The sequence below is a fragment of the Ruditapes philippinarum genome, unplaced genomic scaffold, assembly GCF_026571515.1.
Source record: "Ruditapes philippinarum isolate M1 unplaced genomic scaffold, ASM2657151v2 ctg663_1_1_1_1, whole genome shotgun sequence".
In the NCBI taxonomy this organism is placed as follows: Eukaryota; Metazoa; Mollusca; class Bivalvia; order Venerida; family Veneridae; genus Ruditapes; species Ruditapes philippinarum.
The window spans coordinates 159,217-181,078 of NW_026864384.1; the positions used below are offsets into that span (position 1 = coordinate 159,217).

At 33.2% G+C, this 21,862-nt stretch overlaps 1 long non-coding RNA gene across 1 annotated transcript in view; it reads left to right on the plus strand.

Moving 5' to 3' along the window:
• The window catches only part of LOC132725414 (uncharacterized), a 147,390-nt gene extending 139,301 nt beyond the window's left edge, over window positions 1–8,089 (plus strand). The window contains exon 4 of the long non-coding RNA XR_009625052.1: window positions 8,050–8,089. This is a non-coding gene — a long non-coding RNA (uncharacterized LOC132725414). The remainder of the gene's footprint in view (window positions 1–8,049) is intronic.
• Window positions 8,090–21,862: the final 13,773 nt, after the last annotated feature.

Here is a 21,862-nt window from a genome sequence, read left to right on the forward strand (position 1 = left end):
CACCTACCTTCAAGGTCAAGGTCACACTTGGAGGTCAAATATTAACATAGTCTGTTACAGGGTATATTTCGTGTCTGGTCCATAACATCATGGCCCTCTTGTTTTTAGCTTTAAATCGAAGGGATTAATTGATAAAAAGCGCGTCCATGGACAAAAAAAATAGTAAACACAAATCTGTTATTATACAATGTGCAATTATGAATATATTATGTGGAAGCATCCTCATATGAATTCAACCAAACCATATAATTATGATATCAATGTGTCTTTGATGTCAACCTACACTTTTAGTTGTGCATGTAATGAATATATTATGTGGTAGCATCAATATATAGTGTCAACTTATCAACATATTTTGTCAATCTTTCATTATACATATTAATCTTTTCTTATACGATGTGCATTTATGAATATATTACGTGGTAGTATCATTATATAGTGTCAACTTATCAATATATTATGTCAATGTTTGATTATTTGATGTGAAACTACAGTGTAACCTGCCCATGCAACCACATGTATTAAGCGACTTTTGTCTTAATCAACTATGTTAAATTCCCCCCATCATTTTCTCTCTATATCTTAATGTATCTTATGTATTAAGCGACTTTTGCTCAAAGCGACCAGCCACTGCTAAATAGTCAGCTAATTGAGATCAATCTTTTCATCAAACAACCACTTTTACCTGTCAAGCAATTATGTTATTAGATTCAACACCGCCTTGTAATGTCACAAGTGTCAACAATCAAAACACAATATATAAATCAGTGTGAAAACTCTATTTCCTAAACCGTTTTAGGGTATGCAAATGAAGTTAAGTATATATGAGCCGCGTCATGACAAAATAAACATAATGGGTTTGCGACCAGCATGAATCCAGACCAGCCTGCGCATCCGCGCAGTCTGATCAGAATCCATACTGTTCGCTATCAGTTTCTCTACTTGTAATAGGGTTTGTAAGCGAACAGCATGGATCCTGATCAGACTGCATGGATGCGCAGGCTGGTCTGTATCCATGCTGGTCGCAAACCCATTATGTTGGTTTTGTCATGACGCGGCTCATATGTGTTGGTATGATAAAACAATGCAATGCTCCGCCCCTACTGAGATGGTGTATACACTTCGCTGTTGATATAAGGCTGCATTGCATTGACCTTGAACTTGATCAGCAATTAAATTAATCGTTACAGTTATTAGATATAGTTTCTTTATTTCAAATGAAAAATGCACAACAGGAAACATCTTCACTTATTAGGGTTTTCGTGTTGGAGACAAGGAAAAACTATGAAGAAAAACTAAAATTCTGGAAAAATGTCAAACATGTACGTACTGGATCAAAACTGTTTTGTCAATAAATATCAAAAAGTTATTTTTATGCCCCCGGGCATATAGTAATTGAACCGTCGATCCATCTGTCCGTACGAGGTTAACCTAGAACGGCAAGTTGGAGTTCTACCTGTACCAATGGCTTCATAATTTACACACTTACTAATCCATACAAAGTATATGATCTGGGCAAGTTACATAACTATGGCTTCCATTTGCACCAAGTTATGGCCCTTTTCAGCACTTAGAAAATGAATAATGGTTAGCCTAAACCGGCAAGTTTGAAATATCTTATGTTCTATCTGAACTAATGGCTAAATAAGTTGAAATCAGAGCCGTCATTAAGTACCTCTGTAAGAAAGGGATGTCCCCCAAGAATCCATGAAGACTTCATGGATACACTTGGGAAGGAGTCCCCTTCCTATAGCACTGTGAAAAAATCAGACAGACAGTTGACTGACGGCCTGAAATGGACCAGGCTTGACATTTCAAGATATCTTTTGTCCCGATAGGAGGATGAACATGATTTAATCAACCAGATCCTAACTCAGGATAAAACATGGGTCCATCCATTGATATCTAACAATGTAACATATTGGCTGCATATAAATAACAAATGTCTGTAAAATATATCAAAATCTGTAAACTCTTTATCTGGAGGGTAATTGAAGTAAATGTTGCTGTTATACATACTTTCTGTCTTGAGTTACCCTTTTGATAAAATTACTTTAAAAAGTTGGTGACTTATGTTTCTGTAAGGTATGTTTCAATTTTACATTGAAAGTAGTTTGAAAAATGACGCAAGAGCGTATAACCCGCCATAATTTGTGGTTAATATATCAGAATTACACATACAATGTATGTTAATTTTCTTTCTTGTTTGAAGTCTTCCTTGAATGGATTAGTTCTAAAACTATGGTAATGTATGTTTCTCCTAAAATGCTGTTGAAAAAGATTTGAATTAAAAATGAAAATTTCCAAAAACAGAATATTATTTGAGAGGCTGTCATTCTATTTTTGTCTATAATTATACATATGCTAAGCATGCATTGTTTAAATTATATAATTTCTATTTGGCTCTCAATTGTTTTAAGTTTGCTACTATTTATTTATATGCATTCGGCAACATTTGATCATCCATGATGACAATGAGGTTTTAACAGTCAAATATAATTTTTACTTATAATCAAAGTGCATTATGCACGCAGCAATGACTAATTGCATATGCTTCGTTTATTCTGGAACTTACTTTTCTGAAACACAATTTCAAAGTTGAAATTTCTCGATAGAGACAGTAACGTTTATTACCCTTCCAGATTTTTTCCGCCTTTTTGATTGGATAATGATCACCCGAAAGAAATTGATATTACCAAGCCAGACAGGTAATATACACACTAAATTTCCCCGTTGGGTACCCCTTGTTGCAAACAACATGCGCTGTGGCGATGCGCGTACGGTTTGATTTTAGGCGATTTAAATTCCAATTTACAAGCACTTTTTAACTGTCAAATGATAAATATTTACCAAAATAGAGTAATGATACATATTCTCATCAGTATTGAAAACAAATATGACCTTGTGAAAGCTTGATATTAATTCCAAAAAAGTGCGTTCAACAGACTACTCCTTTTCTCTTGTTTACATTCGTTAGATTCGAAAGAAAATACCTCATGTATTTATGTGACATCATGGTGGTGAAGGCGTACCCTAAAGGGAATCTTATTTCGACGTTTCATTTGAAGTAGCAATGATTTATTTAAACATCTTAACTCCGCAATGGAAGGATAATAAAATTATTATTTTGGTTTTGGAGTGATATATGTGGATATATTGTCCTGCCAAGATTAAATATCACCCTCACCTAACGGCTTGGGTGATATAAAATCTTGACAGGTAATATATCCACATATATCACTCCAAAACCAAAATAACATATAATGTTACATTTAATTGCACTTGTAAAAGAAAAATACCAGATAAAAATGTAAAACTGAGAGAGTCCTTATTAGACAAAGTCAGGTAGTCTGACCTTTCTAAATACAATTTGACCTCAAGAAAAACCTTTGTATAAGAGCTACCCTGAGTGTAACACCAGATGCTGTGTTTTATTGAGAATAAGCGATATATATATATATATATATATATATATATATATGTCTGTAGTCTGGCCAGTTTATTTGTAATTCTCCTACAGTGTTGATATAATTATTGCCCCTATGTCAGAAGCAAATCTTGGTGTCATATTACTCCAGATTCCTAAATCAATGGACTATCTAGAGATATGAAAATCAGTCAGTGAGAAAATATTGAAATTCATTCTCAAATTATCAAGCTTATAGAAATATTTGGTCTTCCAGCAGTAATAAGAGAGACTGATTTTTAGCTCACCTGTAACACAGTGACATGGTGAGCTTTTGTGATCGCTTTTTGTCCGGTGTCTGTCCGTACTTTAAACAACATCTCCTCTTAAACCGCAAAGCCAATTTCATCCGAACTTCACAGGAATGTTTCTTTGGTAGCCAACTTTAAAATTGTTCAAAGATTTTAATTTGATGCAGAACTCTGGTTGCCATAGCAACCGAAAGAAAAGCTTAAGAAATCTTCTTTTAAAAACCGAAAGAGCTAGAGCTTAAATATAATTGGCATGAAACATCATCTAGTCAGTGTCTACCAAGTTTGTTCAATTCAAAGCGCTGGGGTCTAAATTGGCCTCGCCCCATGGGGTCATTGTTTTTCCCTTTATGTATATAGTAAAAACTTTAAAAAATCTTCTTTTAAAAAACCCTAAGAGCTAGAGCTTAAATATTGGCATGAAACATCGTCTAGTCAGTGTGTACCAAAATAAAAGCCCTGGGGTCAGAATTGGCCCTGCCCCTGGGGTCATTGATTTTCCTTATTTGTATATAGTAAAAAGTTAAAAAATCTTCTTTTAGAAAACACACATAGCTAGAGCTTAGAAATTAAGCTTGAAACATCTTCTAGTGGGTGTCTACCAAGTTTGTTCAAATAAAAGCCCTGGGGTCAAAATTGGCCACCGCCCCAGGGGGTCATTGTTTTTCCCTTTATGTATAGTAAAAACTTAAAAATCTTCTTTTAAAAAACCCTAAGAGCTAGAGCTTAAATATTAAGCTTGAAACATCTTCTAATGGGTGTCCACCAAGTTTGTTCAAATAAGGGCCCTGGGGTTAAAATTGGCCCGCCCCGGTGTCATTGACTTACCTTATATGTGTATAGTAAAATTTAAAAATCTTCTTATAAAAACCCCAAAGAGCTAGAGTTTAGATACTAAGCATGAAATATCTTCTAGTGAGTGTCTACCAAGTTTGTTCAAATAAAAGCCCCTGGGTTAAAATTGGTGAATGTTTTCCAACTGGTTTACATTCATTATAACGTGACTGTCCATTAAAAATACGACAATGCTAAAAAGCGAAAATCTCAACAATGCAAAAAAGTCAAAATACAACAATGCGAAAAAAATTAAACTATGATAGATGAACTTGTAATAATGCAAGTACACAACAGATTTTATGTGTCATATGGTTGCCATTCTTTTGTCGTATTTTGTCATTTTTCGAAAACACAACATGTGGAAATCAGCCACCATAACTTATTGCTACATATGGATGTTTAAGGTCTTTATGTATTGTTGGGAAAATTTTCTCAACAAAGGCTTTTGGTTTTACATATTTAAAAAATTTCCAAATGTCATTAAAACATAAAGATGATTTATTAAATGCTAGAAAGATTTTTGTCAATATTTAGTTTCTAAACTTGCACATTAAATTTTATCCAGCTAAAATACCTCATGGGGGCTCTGGTATAATGACTGTGTAACAACATTCTGTTTTGCTTGTATTTGATCAGCAAGAACATGATAACAAGCATTTCCAATTTTAATGTAAATCCATGCTTCCTTCTGCACTTAGGAAGATGTGGTAAATTGTGTAACTGATGTTATATATTGTATTCCTTTGGAGATTCTAAGAGAATTATCTGTATGGTCTAAATCTTTAGTAAATTGTACCAAAGATTTTTTTTCCAGAATACTAATATACCAGTCAGGCTGGAATAATAACCATAATACTGACCCTGACCCTCCATCATACTAATACTTACACCTCTTGTATTCTCTTATAGCAACAGACACAATCTACATGTACTTGCACAAGGAAGTATTATATCACTAAATGATTGAATGTTATAGCAGGTTTATGTATATATTCTGTCATGATGAATGTAGCATGGATGATGCCATTTATCCATTATCATTATAATGATTGGTACATCTTGACCATGACAATTAGCACCCTATAACTCTTGTCATGCTGTTATAGCAATTTCCTGGTACTTCATCAAAACCATGTAAAACTGATGGATAACTACTTCACAGTCATTTATAGGAGAAGGATATTATATGGATACCATTGAAATGAATTTTGCTGTAGTCAGATATTCTATTCCTCATGCAAAATTGCCAATAATTATTTATTGTTGCCTGATGTTAAAAAGCCAATAATTACTTCATGTCATCATGAGCTCATAGTTGCCAAAATTAATGTTATCATAAGTTCATAAATGCCAAAATTAATGTTATCATAAGCTCATAGTTGCCAAAATTAATGTTATCATAAGCTCATAGTTGCCTAATGTTATCATAAGCCCATAGTTGCCTAATATTATCATTAGCCCATAGTTGCCTAATATCATAAACTCATAGTTGCCTAATGTTATCATAAGCTCATAATTGCCTTATATTATCATAAGCTCATAGTTGCCTAATGTTATCATAAGTCCATAATTGCTTAATGTAGCATAAGCTCTTGGTTGCCTAATATTATCACTAGCCCATAGTGGCCTTATATCATAAGCTCAAAGTTCCCTAATATTATCGTAAGCTCATAGTTGCCAAATATTATCATAAGCTCATAATTGCCTAATGTTTCAGATTAAAAACAGGACAAGCCCATTCAAGCTGGTGAGGGTTAAAAATGCATTTGTGAAGTTACTCATGTTCTGAGTAATGTTTTAGGGAAGCAACATTTTATTTTTTAAAACTTTTATCACCTCAAGGCATCACCAAAGATCTACTGAAATATTTACATATATGATCATAGTCATTCTTAATCACTGGTTGTGTTTCTATGGTAACTAATCATTGAACATGAAGCTTTGTACTGGGAACCAAGGTAGAGAAAAAACATAATTAGAGAAATGCAACTACCATGCTGAGCAAAATACATTACTGTAATTACTCTTAGATTTGATTGTAAGAGAGGGACACCAGAAGACTTATTATTGTACATGATAAAACAATAATAGAAGTGTGCTGAAAGAGAAAAAAAATAGTTATAAGCAATTATTTTAGAGGTTAGAATTGTTCCTGACATTCTCACTAACATTGTATTTCTGTCCATCTCTTCAGAAAATATTGGTACAATTATATATACACATATAATTATATAAATATGGCAAACATCACTTGCTCCCAAAGGTTAAAGATGTTTATTTGTAACAGTCTCAATACAACTTATTTTGAACATTTTGTTTTTGCTGTCATTGTTTTTGAAGGATATCACTATTCCTGAATTATTAGAATCTTTCAAGTATTATCACCATCATCAATATTGACTTCTTAAATAAAAGAATAGATTAATTATTTTAGAATTCACTTAGGCAGTCAATAAGAAATTGTTGACTATTTCAAACCATACTATTTTGGTTTGGTTGGTAGGTAAATTTTGTCACACACCATAAACATACACAATTTAGAGCAAAGTCAAAAAAATACATATTAGTTTTGTAATATATCATTTTATTTTCTCAGTGTTTACAAATATTAGTGTTTACTGTTTTACCTGTTCTTTAGTTCCTTTCATGGTCCCTTTCAGTAATCTTGCTTGGAAAGTTTGCATAGGTCAGAACAGAAAGAATAAAATGTTTTGTTTTTTTCTAACCCTGATGATTTTAGATTGCTCAATAGTCAGAAGTAGCAAGTAAACAGTATTTTATTTTAAGGCCTAAGAACCAACTTTAAAGATTTCTTTGTCTGATTTTCTGAAGATCTTGTCTAATTGAAATTTATAAAAGCCTGCTGAGAATATATGTTTAAAGACAGCCTGCAAAGAATGTCTTCTACTATCACTTCTAATTAATCTAGTGTAATAGAGTTTCTAATACTGGGAAAGCAATTTTGAATTCTTGATTACAGAACCCTCACTTTGTCTAAACTAGTCTTGTAAGGGTAATTGTTTTCAATAGCAATGTCTTACCAGGTAAATATCACTGCAGTGCAAATTGCACTTTCATTGAAAATTTTCTTCACTTAAGTCCATGGCTGTATTTAAAACTGTTCTCTTTAATTTCAATTCCATTGTTTAAAAAATCTTATTTTACTTTATTCAAGTTTGAGGATATTGTTTGATTTTAAGTTAAATACCTTTTAATGTTGAAAGGTTGTGTGTCTGCTTTAGCCAGTGCTTGTAGGTGTGGTTGAACACATGTTCAATGAAACCGAGTCTGCTGCAATTTATTTTTAGTTTTGTCCTGTTCAGTATGGTTTCTATTTAATGTCTCTATACTGTTAAAATTAAAATGCAAATAGTAACTAATAAACATTGCTAAGATATACTCTTTACTGTAAGATAATAAGTATATTTATGTATTGCATATGTAATTACGGATATAATGTAATGCTCTCATGTATGATATTTGTTGTATTTTCAGATGCTTTGATGATCTGACCTTATGAGACCCATGCAGGGTTCTAGTGTGCTCTGGGAACTGAAGAATGATACAAGTGTTTATGTGTTTACTGGTTCTGGGACCTTCATTATACTCTATTACTGGTAATGTATAACAGTGTTTCAAAGTTATGCCATTTCCCACCAAACATTAATCCAATGTCTTTGTTCTTGTTTGACCCTGTCATTTAAAGGGATAGAAGCTTCAACACTGTAAGACCATAATATCTCCATAAATTTTCTGTCATTTGAGTCTATTTCACTGAGAAAAACTTTCAGGTGTTTTGATCATAATAAATCATTGATGTATTTACATTAGTGTTGTATACCTATTCTGCTATAGGAATGATTGTCAGAAATTGTCACAAATTTAAATGATAATATTTATACTTACAATTTGGGTATTAAATTTAAAATCACCATTTTATTCTATTCATTTAAAAAGATTTACATATAATTGCATGTTTTTTTATTATCAGTATATGATACAATAGTTGATATATGTACAAGGTTATCATGGTTATTATTACCAATATTTAACCATTCTAATATAATTTACCCTTACATTTAAATATTTTTGATTTCCCATTGAAAACTTTGTTTTAATGAAAAGATAATCTGTATATTAAGACAAAAGTTTTAGATAAATATATGTTTTAACCTGGCCAGTTACCCTTTTCTTAATATTTAAAGACACAAAAACATGTGAAAGCTCTTCCAAGATTTCAGTGACAATCCTGTAATTATATGAATTTAAGAATAGTAAAAGTAAGGCTTGCATGCTTTATACAGAGAACTAGTTGCAGGCTTAATTTGTATTAGTTTAAGTAAGGAATCTTTTAATGTTGATCAATATTTAATACATCTCCATTTAACCATTGAAGCATCATGGAAATTGAAATGGCTGTACCCTTGCAATTACATTTGCATTTTAGCTGAAGAAATCACTTTACTTGTCTTATCCATGAAATGAACGGGGATAGAATTATCCGCATGAGATCTAGTCGAGATAATGGAAGACAGTCAGGCATAAGATTCTCCCCAAACATTTACAAAATAATGACCAGTTTTGGTCATTAATGTTGTATTTTTATTATCTGTAGTCCAGCCTAATTGTCTCCAGAGTTTAGGGGTTTGAGCCCCGAAGGCTAAAAGGTCAATGGCATAGTTTAGTTTCTTAAAGTGAAAACTTTTGAAACTGATATTGAAGTTGACTTATTTAAGAATGATATACTAACTTGTATCTTACAGAAATGAATTGTACAGTCGAACTTCGTTCACTCGAACTCGGAGGGCCCGTGCAAATTTGTTCAAGAGATTGGTAGTTCGAGCCAACCGAGGTTGAACTATTATCGCCTACAGGTTTTCCAGCTTACATCGGTCGAATGATAAATACGTCAACATACTTGTTTGACAGTGTATCAGTTTGTCGAATACATCATTTCTTGTAAATATTTAGAATTATTATTCCAGTGTTTACAAATGAGTATTAACGGTACACTGTGTTAATCTATATTCATGCATATGGTCATTGGTTGAGTTTGATTGGACATTTATTTTCCAAACTTGTTGAACCATATTCAAAATTTATTTATATCTTTATTATGAGATACATTTTATTTTAAGCAATGAAGTAATAAAATATTAAAAAAACAACATAATATAGCAGCATCTATTTGTAGTCATTCAATTATTAAATAAACACACATACAAGTATCATTCTATAATAATAAACAAATTGACGTTACATGAACTACGGTTGTAATTAAAGCCGTCGAAATAAAAGTCATTTATTTATTGACTTTTGCACATTTCACTTATTTCACGCTAGTCAATTTTTTTATCGTTACTAAAGACGGCAAATAAACAGTATTATCATAACAAACAAATCGGTTATAACACCTTTAATTTTTTTGTCTATTAACCTTAATTGCCTTTATTACAATCACGAGGTGTTAAAAACATGTGTCGCTGACTGTTACTTATTCAGAATATGTCGACCAGCAACTTTTGTTGTCCTTTTGTGTTCGACCGAAAAGGTGTGATTTTCACTAAATTTCTGCCGAAGGGACCAGAGATCAGGTTCGAGCGTTCGGTGTTCGAGCGATCCGAGGTCGAACAATATATATTATATAGAATTTTGCGGGAACTGTGCGATATGAGTTCGAGAGAAGGGAGGTATTTGAGCAATTCAAGTTCGAGCGAACGAGGTTTAACTGTATATTAAATTGGTTTAGTATCATTTATATTGCAAACATGCCAAATACAGATAAATCTTTTGAACTGGCAGTATTAATTCCTTTAACATGAACATTACATTAATTTCATTTGTTTGAAATGCAATCTTGCAATATTTCCTGATAATGCTATTGGAAACTGATTTTGTGAATGGTAAAAAGCTGTTTTAAACAAGTTTATTTCCTGGAACACAAGGCAGCTTATCCAGTACAACAGTTTATGGCGCAAATCCCACCACAGTTTATTGAATAAATATTTTTGAACCTAAATTGTGAATGGAAAGTAGCAGTTAATTGAAGAACAAGCTTGTAAAGGCAGTGAATTGTAACTATTAACAGTTATTTCACATTATATTGTTAACAAAGACTTGTAAAAATCAGGTAAAACTTTCTTCATTAAACCTTCCCAGGTTACACTGCTGTGCTTTTATTAGTATTGAGGGCTGTATTGCATGTCATAGGAGTTTCAGACTTCTGGGGGACAATTTCATTTCATAGATTCCATTCAAACATTTAAGCAAGTCTATAGTTCAAATTTTGTCAGTGATAAATTAGAATAAAATGGACACAGGTTCACTTAGCAGATTGTCTAAAAAAACACTGACAAATTGTTAACTATTACAAAAAGGGATAATGCTTGTGCAGAAATATTTTAATTTTGTAAGTGCCACAAATTTAAACATAATTGTTGCCATCATGTCTGTGGTGAATACTCAGCGGCTTGTTGTTCCCAGCAAGAATTGTTCCAATGTGAAAGGTTTGTATTTTCTTGACTTACAACCTCCCAGATATTTTATTGATATTGAAATGCTGCCTGCTTTTCGAGCTTTTTCCTCTTCTCAGATGTTGGTTTTAATTTTCTTTGTCCTTTTCTATGTTGTCACATGGTGCTATTTTGTCTGTTATTTTTCTGCATGTTGTCATTCATCTGTCAGAATATTGTTAAACATTTCATTACATTTTCTTAAGCTAATTTTTCCATTAGGCCATACTTTAAGATAGATTTGTGTATTTTATTAAATGTTACTGAACTTGCAGCAAATTTGTCTTACTTGTTTTTTTTAGTGATTTAATAATTTAACTGCAAGGTTAAAGTAGGTTAAAGTAACCAATATTTTTCGTTATTTTAAGTTCTCTTTAATTCTGCATAAGGTGTTTCAATAAATAATTATCTATTTTATCTTCAGTATTTGCAAGTTTTGCAATATGTTATCTTTCAAGTACATACATTAGGGATTTCATAGTATTATCATTTTTATGCCACAGCAGCATCTGCGATGCGTTGGCATATAGCGATTCACCTGTATGTGTGTATGTTTGTCTGTTATGTAGATTATAAATTGAATTTAAAAAATCTTCTTGTTAAAATTCAACTAAACTTGCCAGGATTGATCCTTTTACATTAAACATTATCTGGTGGACCTGTATCAAGATTGTTTGAATTTAACCTTGGGTCAAAATTTTGCCCTGCCCTTAGTGACAAAGTTACCAAAGTTATGTGTAATTGACCTACTTTCTTGTCCTTTAATTTACAGCCATGTAATTTGGACGATGTGCACAGTTTGAGATGTAAAATTAAATTTAATATCAGCTGACCTAGATTTTGACATGTGACCTACTTTCTTGTCCTTTGATGTACAGTCATGAAATTTAGGCCATGTGATATAATATATGTTTTTGCTTAAAAGTAATTGTGAATATTGTTTGTTTCTTGAAATATATAATTCAGATGATTTAAGAATTAGTTTGAGATTGTATAATATGGCATTTTATTATTTGTGGATATTTGATAAGTTGATATCTAATCAAAAGGTTAAGAAACCCCAAGAAATATTTATATTAATCAGATAAGTATCCCAAGAAAAATTAGATAATTGCATTTAAGAATATTGTGATTTTATTTTGTAGCACTAGATTAATAATTATTCGCTCAGTTCATGCTACATATTTACACTACTATCAATATTGGAGCCTAAATACAATTCTAAATCTTTGATGAAAATTGACCAGAGCAGAGGCATATCTCTCCTTAACCATCTGTCTGTCCGTCTGTCCGTAAACTTTAACTTGAAACGACATCTCCTCATAAACCGCTAACCCAATTTCATCCAAACTTCACAGGAATGTTCTATTGATAGTCAACTTTAAAAATTATTCAATGAATTTAATTCCATGCCTTGGCAACCAAAAGAAAAAACATAAAAAATCTTCTTTTAAAAAACAGAAAAAGCTAGATCTGAAATCTTTGGCATGAAACATCGTCTAGTCAGTGTCTACCAAATTTGTTCAAATAATTTTTAAGACCAGGGCTTAGAATTGGCCTGCCTGAGGGGTCATTGATTTTCCTTATTTGTATATAGTAAAATCTTTAAAAATTCTCTTTTGAAAAACCCAAAAAGCTAGAGCTTAGACATTATTCATGAAACATCTTCTAGTGAGTGTCTACCAAGTTTGTTCAAATAAAAGCCCTGGGGTCAAAATTGGCCCTGCGTCAGGGGTCATTGTTTTTCCCTTTATGTATATAGTAAAAACTTCTGCTTTTGAAAAACCCAAAGAGCTAAGATATTTAGCATGAAATATCTTCTAATGGGTGTCTACCAAGTTTGTTCAAATAAGGAGCCTGGGGTAAAAATTGGCCCCGCCCCGGGGATCATTGATTTTACTTGTATGTGTATAGTAAAACTTAAAAAATCGTCTTTAAAAAAAACGTGCTTTTATAAGCTAGTTTCTTTCGATTTAAGAGTCACTTTTATTCTCGTTTAAAAGTTAATAACTGATTCCTATTTTCATTACATTTATCTAAGTCAAAAACTTCTAGTGCTTTTAAGTATATCCTCTGTTTATTCACACATTCATTATCAAACTATTCCGATGAATTTAAATGCCGATTTTGTCCAAATTTACGTGTTTAAAAAAACGGCGTGGACACACAATTAATCAAACAAGTAAATAATCTGTGACAGTTTCATTCACATGTGCTTTATCATTTCCGGTCCTATTTTCAAATATGACGTTAAACTGTGGAAGTGATACTATAATATTGTTTCTAAAGGCATCCTGTTTTTAGCTCACCTGAGCATATGCTCAGGGTGAGCTATTAGGATCACTCTTCGTCCGTCGTCTGTCGTCCGTCGTACATCGTCCGTTCTCACTTTTAAAACAACATCTCCTCTGAAACCATAAGGCAGATCTTAATGAAACTTCACAGGGATGTTCCTTGTGTGAAACCTTAACAAAGTTGTTCAAAGAGTTCCATTCCATGCAGAACTCTGGTTGCCATGGCAACCAAAAGAAAAAACTTTAAATATCTTCTTCTAAAAATCCAAAAGAGCTAGAGCTTAGATATTTGGCATGAAACATCTTCCAGTCATTGTCTACCAAGTTTGTTCAAATAAAAGCCCCAGGGGGTCATTGATTTTCCCTATATGCATATAGTAAAAACTTAAAAAAACTTCTTTTAAAGAACCCAAACAGGTAGAGCTTAGATATTTGGCATAAAACATCTTCAAATGGGTGTCTATCAAGTTTGTTCAAATAAAAGTCCTGGGGTCAAAATTGGCCCCGCCCCGGGGGTCATTGATTTTTCCCTTTATGCATATAGTAAAAACTTAAAAAATCTTCTTTTAAAGAACCCAAAGAGCTAGAGCTAAGATATTTAGCATGAAACATCTTCTAATAGGTGTCTACCAAGTTTGTTCAAATAAAAGCCCTGGGGTCAAAATTGGCCCCGCCCCGGGGGTCATTGATTTTCCCTATATGCATATAGTAAAAACTTAAAAAATCTTCTTTTAAAGAACCCAAAGAGCTAGAGCTAAGATATTTAGCATGAAACATCTTCTAATATGTGTCTATCAAGTTTGTTCAAATAAAAGCTCTGGGGTCAAAATTGGCCCCGCCCCAGGGGGTCATTGATTTTCCCTATATGCATATAGTAAAAACTTATAAAATCTTCTTTTAAAGAACCCAAAGAGCTAGAGCTAAGATATTTAGCATGAACCATGTTCTAATAGGTGTCTACCAAATTTGTTCAAATAAGAGCCCTGGGGTCAAAATTTGCCCCGCCCCGGGGGTCATTGATTTTCCCTATATGCATATAGTAAAAACTTATAAAATCTTCTTTTAAAGAACCCAAAGAGCTAGAGCTAAGATATTTAGCATGAAACATCTTCTAATAGGTGTCTATCAAGTGTGTTCAAATAAAAGCCCTGGGATCAAAATTGGCCCCGCCCCAGGGGGTCATTGATTTTCCCTATATGCATATAGTAAAAACTTATAAAATCTTCTTTTAAAGAACCCAAAGAGCTAGAGCTAAGATATTTAGCATGAACCATGTTCTAATGGGTGTCTACCAAATTTGTTCAAATAAGAGCCCTAGGGTCAAAATTTGCCCTGCTCCGAGGGTCATTGATTTTCCATATATGTGTAAAGCAAAAACTTTAAATTAAAAATTCTTTGAAAAAAACCAAATAGCTAGAGTTTAGATACTAAGCATGAAACTTCTTCTAGTGAGTGTCTACAAAGTTTTTTCAAATAAAAGCCCTTGGGTCAAAATTGGCCCTGCCCTGGGGTCATTGATTTTATTTATGTGTAAAGCAAAAACTTATAAAATATTCTTTGAAAAAACCCAAATAGCTAGAGTTAAGATATTTAGCATGAAACATCATCCAGTTAGTGTCTTCAAAGTTTGTTCAAATAAAGCCCTAGGGTCAAAATTGGCCCGGCCCCGGGGGACATTGATTTTCCTTATATGTGTATAGCAAAAACTTAAAAATCTTCTTTAAAAAAAAACAGAATAGGTAGAGTTTAGATATCAAGCATGAAACATCTTCTAGTGAGTGTCTCCAAAGTTTGTTCAAATAAAAGCCCTGGGGTCAAAACTGGCCCCGCCCTAGGGGTGTCATTGCTTTTAACTATATGTGTATAGTTAAAACTTAAAAAATCTTTTTTTAAAAAACTCAAAGAGCTAGTCCTTAGATGTTTAGCGTGAAATATCTTCTAATGGGTGTCTACCAAGTTTGTTCAAATAAAAGCCCTGGGGTTTAAACTGGCCTCGCCCTGGGGGCCTATATACAGGTGAGCGACTTCAGGGCCATCATGGCCCTCTTGTTAACTTGTGTCGTATGTATCTAAAAAACGATTTGACATAGAGTCATTAAACCTTACGGGAAGGTTGCTCAGCATATGTAGTTGTGCACCTGGGGTTTCACTTGTAGATTTATCCAGTATTTGTAGAGGTATTTCTCTTGACTTAGTAAAAACGGTTTCATATTTCTCTTGACTTAGTAAAAACGGTTTCATTATGTTGTTATTTGTTCCTTAAGTGCTTGAGTTAGAATCAACCAACTTTACAGGAATAATGATCAACATCACTGTGAAGCTATGCACCTGGGACTTTGCATGTGGATTTTCTTCAGTTTTGTTAGAGTTATTGCCCTTGACTTACAGTAGTATAAATTTGCAATTTTCAACTTGTTCATGCATAGCTCAAAAAGTATTTGACTTGTAGGCCTGAAAGTTTACAAGAATGTTGGTCAGCATGTGTACTTATGCACCTTGGGGTTTGCTTGTGGATTTATTCAGTATTTGTAAAGTTCTTGCCCTTTACTTAGTAAAAGATTTTTAGTTTTCAACTTGTGGCACATGTAGTCCAAAAAATATTTGACCTAGAGTCATAAGATTGACAGAACAGTGGCGTGTGGGGGCACCCGTGTCCTATGGACACATTTCTAGTTTGTCCAGTGCATAACTTGAAAACCAGTAGTTGGAATTCAATACAACTTCATACAATGGTCAAGCGCAATGAGAGGAAGTGCAGTGTACAATAACTATAATTCCATCTTCAGTATTTATAGAGTTATTGCCCTTTGTTCCTTTCCCTTGTCTTTCTGGACTTATAAGAGAGTAATTCAATAAAACTTCATCAATGGTCAACCAGGTTGAAAGGAAATGCAACATACAAGAACCACAACTTTCTTTTATTTCCCACAACCGTAACTCCATTTCAATTCTTTTACAAGGTATTCTGTTACTAGTAACATCCTCATTTCTGAAGCAGTCTTGCAGGGGGTATTAATCACATTTAGTGATAGTTCTAGTTAAAAGATTTGTTAAAACCTTTTATTTGTTTGCTTTAAGAAAAAGTAAAAAAGTTGTGTCCCCGCCTTGCCATGGCTCTTGTTAGAATATAGAATGGCATTTCCTATTTAATTTAAGTACATTATAAATCTAGGGGAGGCCCAATGGAAGTGTGGTTAAGGTTGCCAACTTCAAACCACTTGCACCTCACCACTTTGAACTTTGGATTCTTTCATGTGAAGAAGCCATCCTTAGATGCCTGCTTGTAACTGAAATCAAGCAGTAGAGCATCTGAGGTCTTCCTCTAACTGTAAACCTGAAAAGTCACAATAAAACCTATATATATCTGTAAGAAAAGTTTTGCTGAAGACTCTCTTTTACACAAGGCAATGCCGCATATGAGGTCAGCCAGACTGTGAAATTCAACTAGATAGAAATCATACTTAAATTTAATTGTATATTCAATTAGAGTGAGACTAAGATATCAGGACAAAAAAAATTAATTTTGCTTTGTATTTTTCAAGAGCTTTATTTGGGCAATCCCTCTTGTTAAAGATGTTGAGCGATACTTAGATTAAGTGTATACTACATTGTAATTCTTTGGAAGGAAACATTATATTATCAATAGCACCTCTGTAAATAAATATATTTAGAGGATTATTAACATAAAAATAATTTTTAGCTCGACTTTTTAAAAAAATATATAAAGTAGAGGTATTGTTACAGTCACTTCCGCATTGCCAATGCGGTTGTCGTTGGCAAACTTGTACTTTGATCATAACTTTTAAGTTCATGGTGTATTGTCTTCATACTTGGCCACAACAACCCTTGGGACAAGACATTTTAGTACACCAGACTGACTTTGATCGTCATTCATAAATGACCTTGTCTTTCATTTTGATTGTTTCTTGCTATTAGTGGCTATAACTTTGATATTTTTGAGTGGATTGCCTTCAAACTTGAGCATAATAAACATTCAAGTTAACCAGAAAGACCTTGACCTTTACTCATAATGACCTTGGCCTTGGAGGTCAAATTATTGAAATTTTCATTTTTGTGCCCCCACTTTAGGGGGGGGGGAGGCATTTAATTGTAGCCTTGTCTATCCGTCCTTCCGGCAGTCCGTTCTCATTTTCATTTTGTGTCGAACGTAGCTCAAAAAGTAATTGACCTAGAGTCATGAAACCTTACAGGAGTGTTGATCAGCGTGTGTAGTTGTGCACCTGGGTATTTTTGTGTGGATTTATTTATTGTTTTTAGCTCACCAGAACCGAAGGTTCCGGTTGAGCTATTAGTATCAAAGGGGGAGATCCAGCGTCCGTATTGTGTGTTTCTATTGTTTGAATTGCGTGTTACTATTTTTTTAATTGCGTGTTACTATTTATAGAAATTGCGTGTTACTATTTTTAGAATTGCGTGTTACTATTTTTAGAATTGCGTGTTTCTATTTTTAGAATTGCGTGTTTCTATTTTTAGAATTGCGTGTTACTATTTTTAGAATTGCGTGTTACTATTTTTAGAATTGCGTGTTTCTATTTTTAGAATTGTGTGTTTCTATTTTTAGAATTGCGTGTTACTATTTTTAGAATTGCGTGTTACTATTTATAGAAATTGCGTGTTACTATTTTTAGAATTGCGTGTTTCTATTTTTAGAATTGCGTGTTTCTATTTTTAGAATTGCGTGTTTCTATTTTTAGAATTGCGTGTTTCTATTTTTAGAATTGCGTGTTACTATTTATAGAATTGCGTGTTTCTATTTATAGAATTGCGTGTTACTATTTATAGAATTGCTTGTTACTATTTATAGAATTGCGTGTTTCTATTTATAGAATTGCGTGTTTCTATTTATAGAATTGCGTCTTTCTATTTAGAGAATTGCGTCTTTCTATTTATTGAATTGCGTGTTTCTATTTATAGAATTGTGTGTTTCTATTCATATATATATACAAAATGGATAAACAAAACTAATGTGACAAGACAGACCAACTAAATTTATAAAAAGGAAACATTAAGATATGTTCAAACCTGTCTATGTTTGCGTTTAGAAAAAGTAAAAAGTCGAGCGTTGCCCCCACCCGACGGTGGCTCTTGTTATAGTTTTATAGCAATTTGAACTTGTAATTGGAGACTTTTCAATGAAAACAGCCGTTTTTCACAAAATGCTCATGAAGTAATGGGTTAAACATATTCTATGCTCAAATTTAATATTAGAAAATATTGACAATGGATAATTTCCAACACTGAAAAACAGTTGTTTCTGGTGAGCGAATCAGGGCCATCATGGCCCTCTTGTTAGAGTTAATGCCCTTGACTTAGTAAAATTTTGCAATTTTCAACTTGTGTCACACGTAACTCAAAATGTATTTGACCAAGAGTCATGAAACCTTACAGCAATGTTGATCAGCATGTGTAGTTGTGCACCTGTGTATTTTCAGGTGGATTTATTTAGTATTTTTAGAGTAATTGCCCTTGACTTAGTAAAATTTTGCAATTTTCAACTAGTGTTGCAGGTAACTCAAAAAGTATTTGACCTAGAGTTATAAAACTTTACAGGAATGTTGATCAGCATTTGTAGTTGTTCACCTGGGTATTCTCATGTGGATTTATTTAGTATTTTTAGAGTAATTGCCCTTGAGTTAGTAAAAATTTGCAATTTTCAACTTGGGTCACACAGAGCTCAAAAAATATTTGACATAGGCAGGGCTCGAGCTACTGGGCGATTCGGGCGAAATAGTCGCCGAATTCCGTCTGACTTCGCCGACATCCTACATGAAAGCGAAGATGAAGTCGCCCGATTTTATTGATCCATTATTGAAAATTACCAGCAATAACTGTGAATAACATGTTGTGTGTGTTTGCTTTGTTTACCCTCGCCGCCGGAAAAAGGGACTGTCATGCATCTCAATCAACGCGAAATGTCATTAATCCGTTTGTTTACCAACATGTCATAAAAGTCTAATTAACAGACACTCGAGGAACAATTAGACTCCGCCCACGGCGAGATTACCGATACGTGCGAGAAACCAATCGTAATTCACGTTTCAATCGAGTCGACATTATTAAACCAATCATTAAATCGCTAACATACAACTACCAGTAACAATTATTAATGATGGACGGATCAAACGTCAATTAAATTTTCACTATCGAATGATTGTCAGAATTAAGAGGACCGCTCGACATATAACTGTAACGGTAACTTTAAATGAAAGTTATGATAACCTTTTTTGTCGACGAGTTAAATTTGATAAAATTGACGGCGTATTACACTGTATTTATTACAAATGTAGTTAAATTAAAGATCGTTTCTTTCGTTATCTACTTTCATTTTCTTTACAACATTAGTGAATATGAATATAATGTCCGGCGCAAGCTTTTTAATAGTAAATCAGAAGGGAATAACTGTTAATCCACCCATGATATGATCCATGATAGGAATCAACTATGGCTTTTTTATCTTCATTTAATGCAATGGTTGCATTACATGATACTCATTCTTATTATTACTTGTTTCAAACTACTTTTAAATTAAAATTGAATATTCTGTTGTAACACAAATCCAATTCATTTAATAAGATATGTACAGTGAGTCAACATAATTGCAATAACATACAACAAACATCGATAAATGAATCTCCTCACTTCTCCATAAAGTCTCCCCACTTCTCCCTAAAGCAGCTGGAGGGAGAAGTGACTTCTCCCTAAATTTTGAACCTAGCTAGAGCCCTGATAGGGTCATGAAACTTTACAGGAATGTTGCTCAGCATGTGAAGATGTGCATTTGGGCTTTCGCTTGTGAATTAATATGTTCTGTCAGAGTAATTGCCCTTGACTTAGTAAAAATTTGAAATTTTCAACTTGTGTTGCATGTAGCTCAAAAGTATTTAACCTAGGGTCATGAAAATTTTCAGGAACGTTGATCAGCATGTTTAATTGTGCACCTGGTTATTTTTATGTGGATATATTTAGTATTTTTAGATTTATTGCCCTTGACTTAGTAAAAATTTGCAATTTTCAACTTGTATCACACGTAAATCAACAAGTATTTGACCTAGAGTCATGAAATTTACAGGAATGTTGATCAGCATGACTGTGTAGTTGTGCACCTGGGTTTTAGCTTGTGGATTTATTCTGCTTTGTCAGAGTTATTGCCCTTGACTTAGTAAAAATTTGAAATTTTCAACTTGTGTGACAAGTAGCTCAAAAAAAATTTGACCTAGGGTCATGAAACTTTACAGGAATGTTGATCAGCATATGTAGTTGTGCACTCTGGGTATTTTTGTGTGGAATTCTTTAGTATTTGCGATGTTATTGTCTTTGACTTAGTAAAAATTTGCAATTTTCAACTTGTGTCACACGTAGCTCAAAACTATTTGACATAGGGTCATGAAACTTTTAGGGAATGTTGATCAGCATGTGAAGTTGTGCTCCTGGGGTTTCGCTTGTGAATTAATATGTTTTGTCCAAGTTACTGCCCTTGACTTAGTGGAAATTTTCAATTTGTGTCATGCTTAGCTCAAAATGGTTTTAACCTAGAGTTATGAAACTTAACAGGAATGTTGGTCATCATATGTAGTTGTGCACCTTTGGTTTTGCTTGTGGATTTATCCAGAATTTGTAGAGTTATTTCCCTTGACTTAGTAAAAACGATTTCATTATGTTTTGTTATTGTTCCTTGAGTGCTTGAGTTAGAATCAACCAACTTTACAGGAATAATGATCAACATCACTGTGAAGCTATGCACCTGGGACTTTGCATGCGTTTTTTTTAGTTTTGTTAGAGTTATTGCCCTTGACTTACGTTAGTATAAATTTGCAATTTTCAACTTGTTGATGCATAGCTCAAAAATATTTGACCTGTAGGCCTAAAAGTTTACAAGAATGTTGGTCAGCATGTATACTTATGCACCTTGGGGTTCACTTGTGGATTTATTCAGTATTTGTAAAGTTGAGTGTGGGGGTACCTGAAATGTCCTATGGACACATTTTTAGTTAAAGATTTTTTAAACCGTTTATTTATTACTTTTAGAAAAAGTAACATGTCAAGCATTTGCCCCGCCCAGCGGTGGCTATTATTTATTTGCCAACATTCCTTAAAAAAACTTGTAGGCCATGGCCTTCACTGTCTATATTAAGCTACACCACTGCTATGTTAGACTCATGATATATTGAAACAGTATATCTGCAAACAATTTTGAGCTGTATTGATGAAATTCATTAAGTAAAAACTGTTTCAAGGATTTATGGGGCAGTTAATCATTTCATTTATTCTTTTTCAATGCCTCACATTAATGAGCCATGATCAATATCTATAAATTCTTTAAAGTTAACTTTTTGTTATGTTTTGCTTTAGCTGTGAACTATAAGCTTTAAGACATTTTAAGCATTTCATAATATCTTATATGAAAGATATGCTGTATTATTTCATCTTAATGAACTGCATTTTCACCAATTTTAGGACTGATTTCTTAGACCATCTTCTATT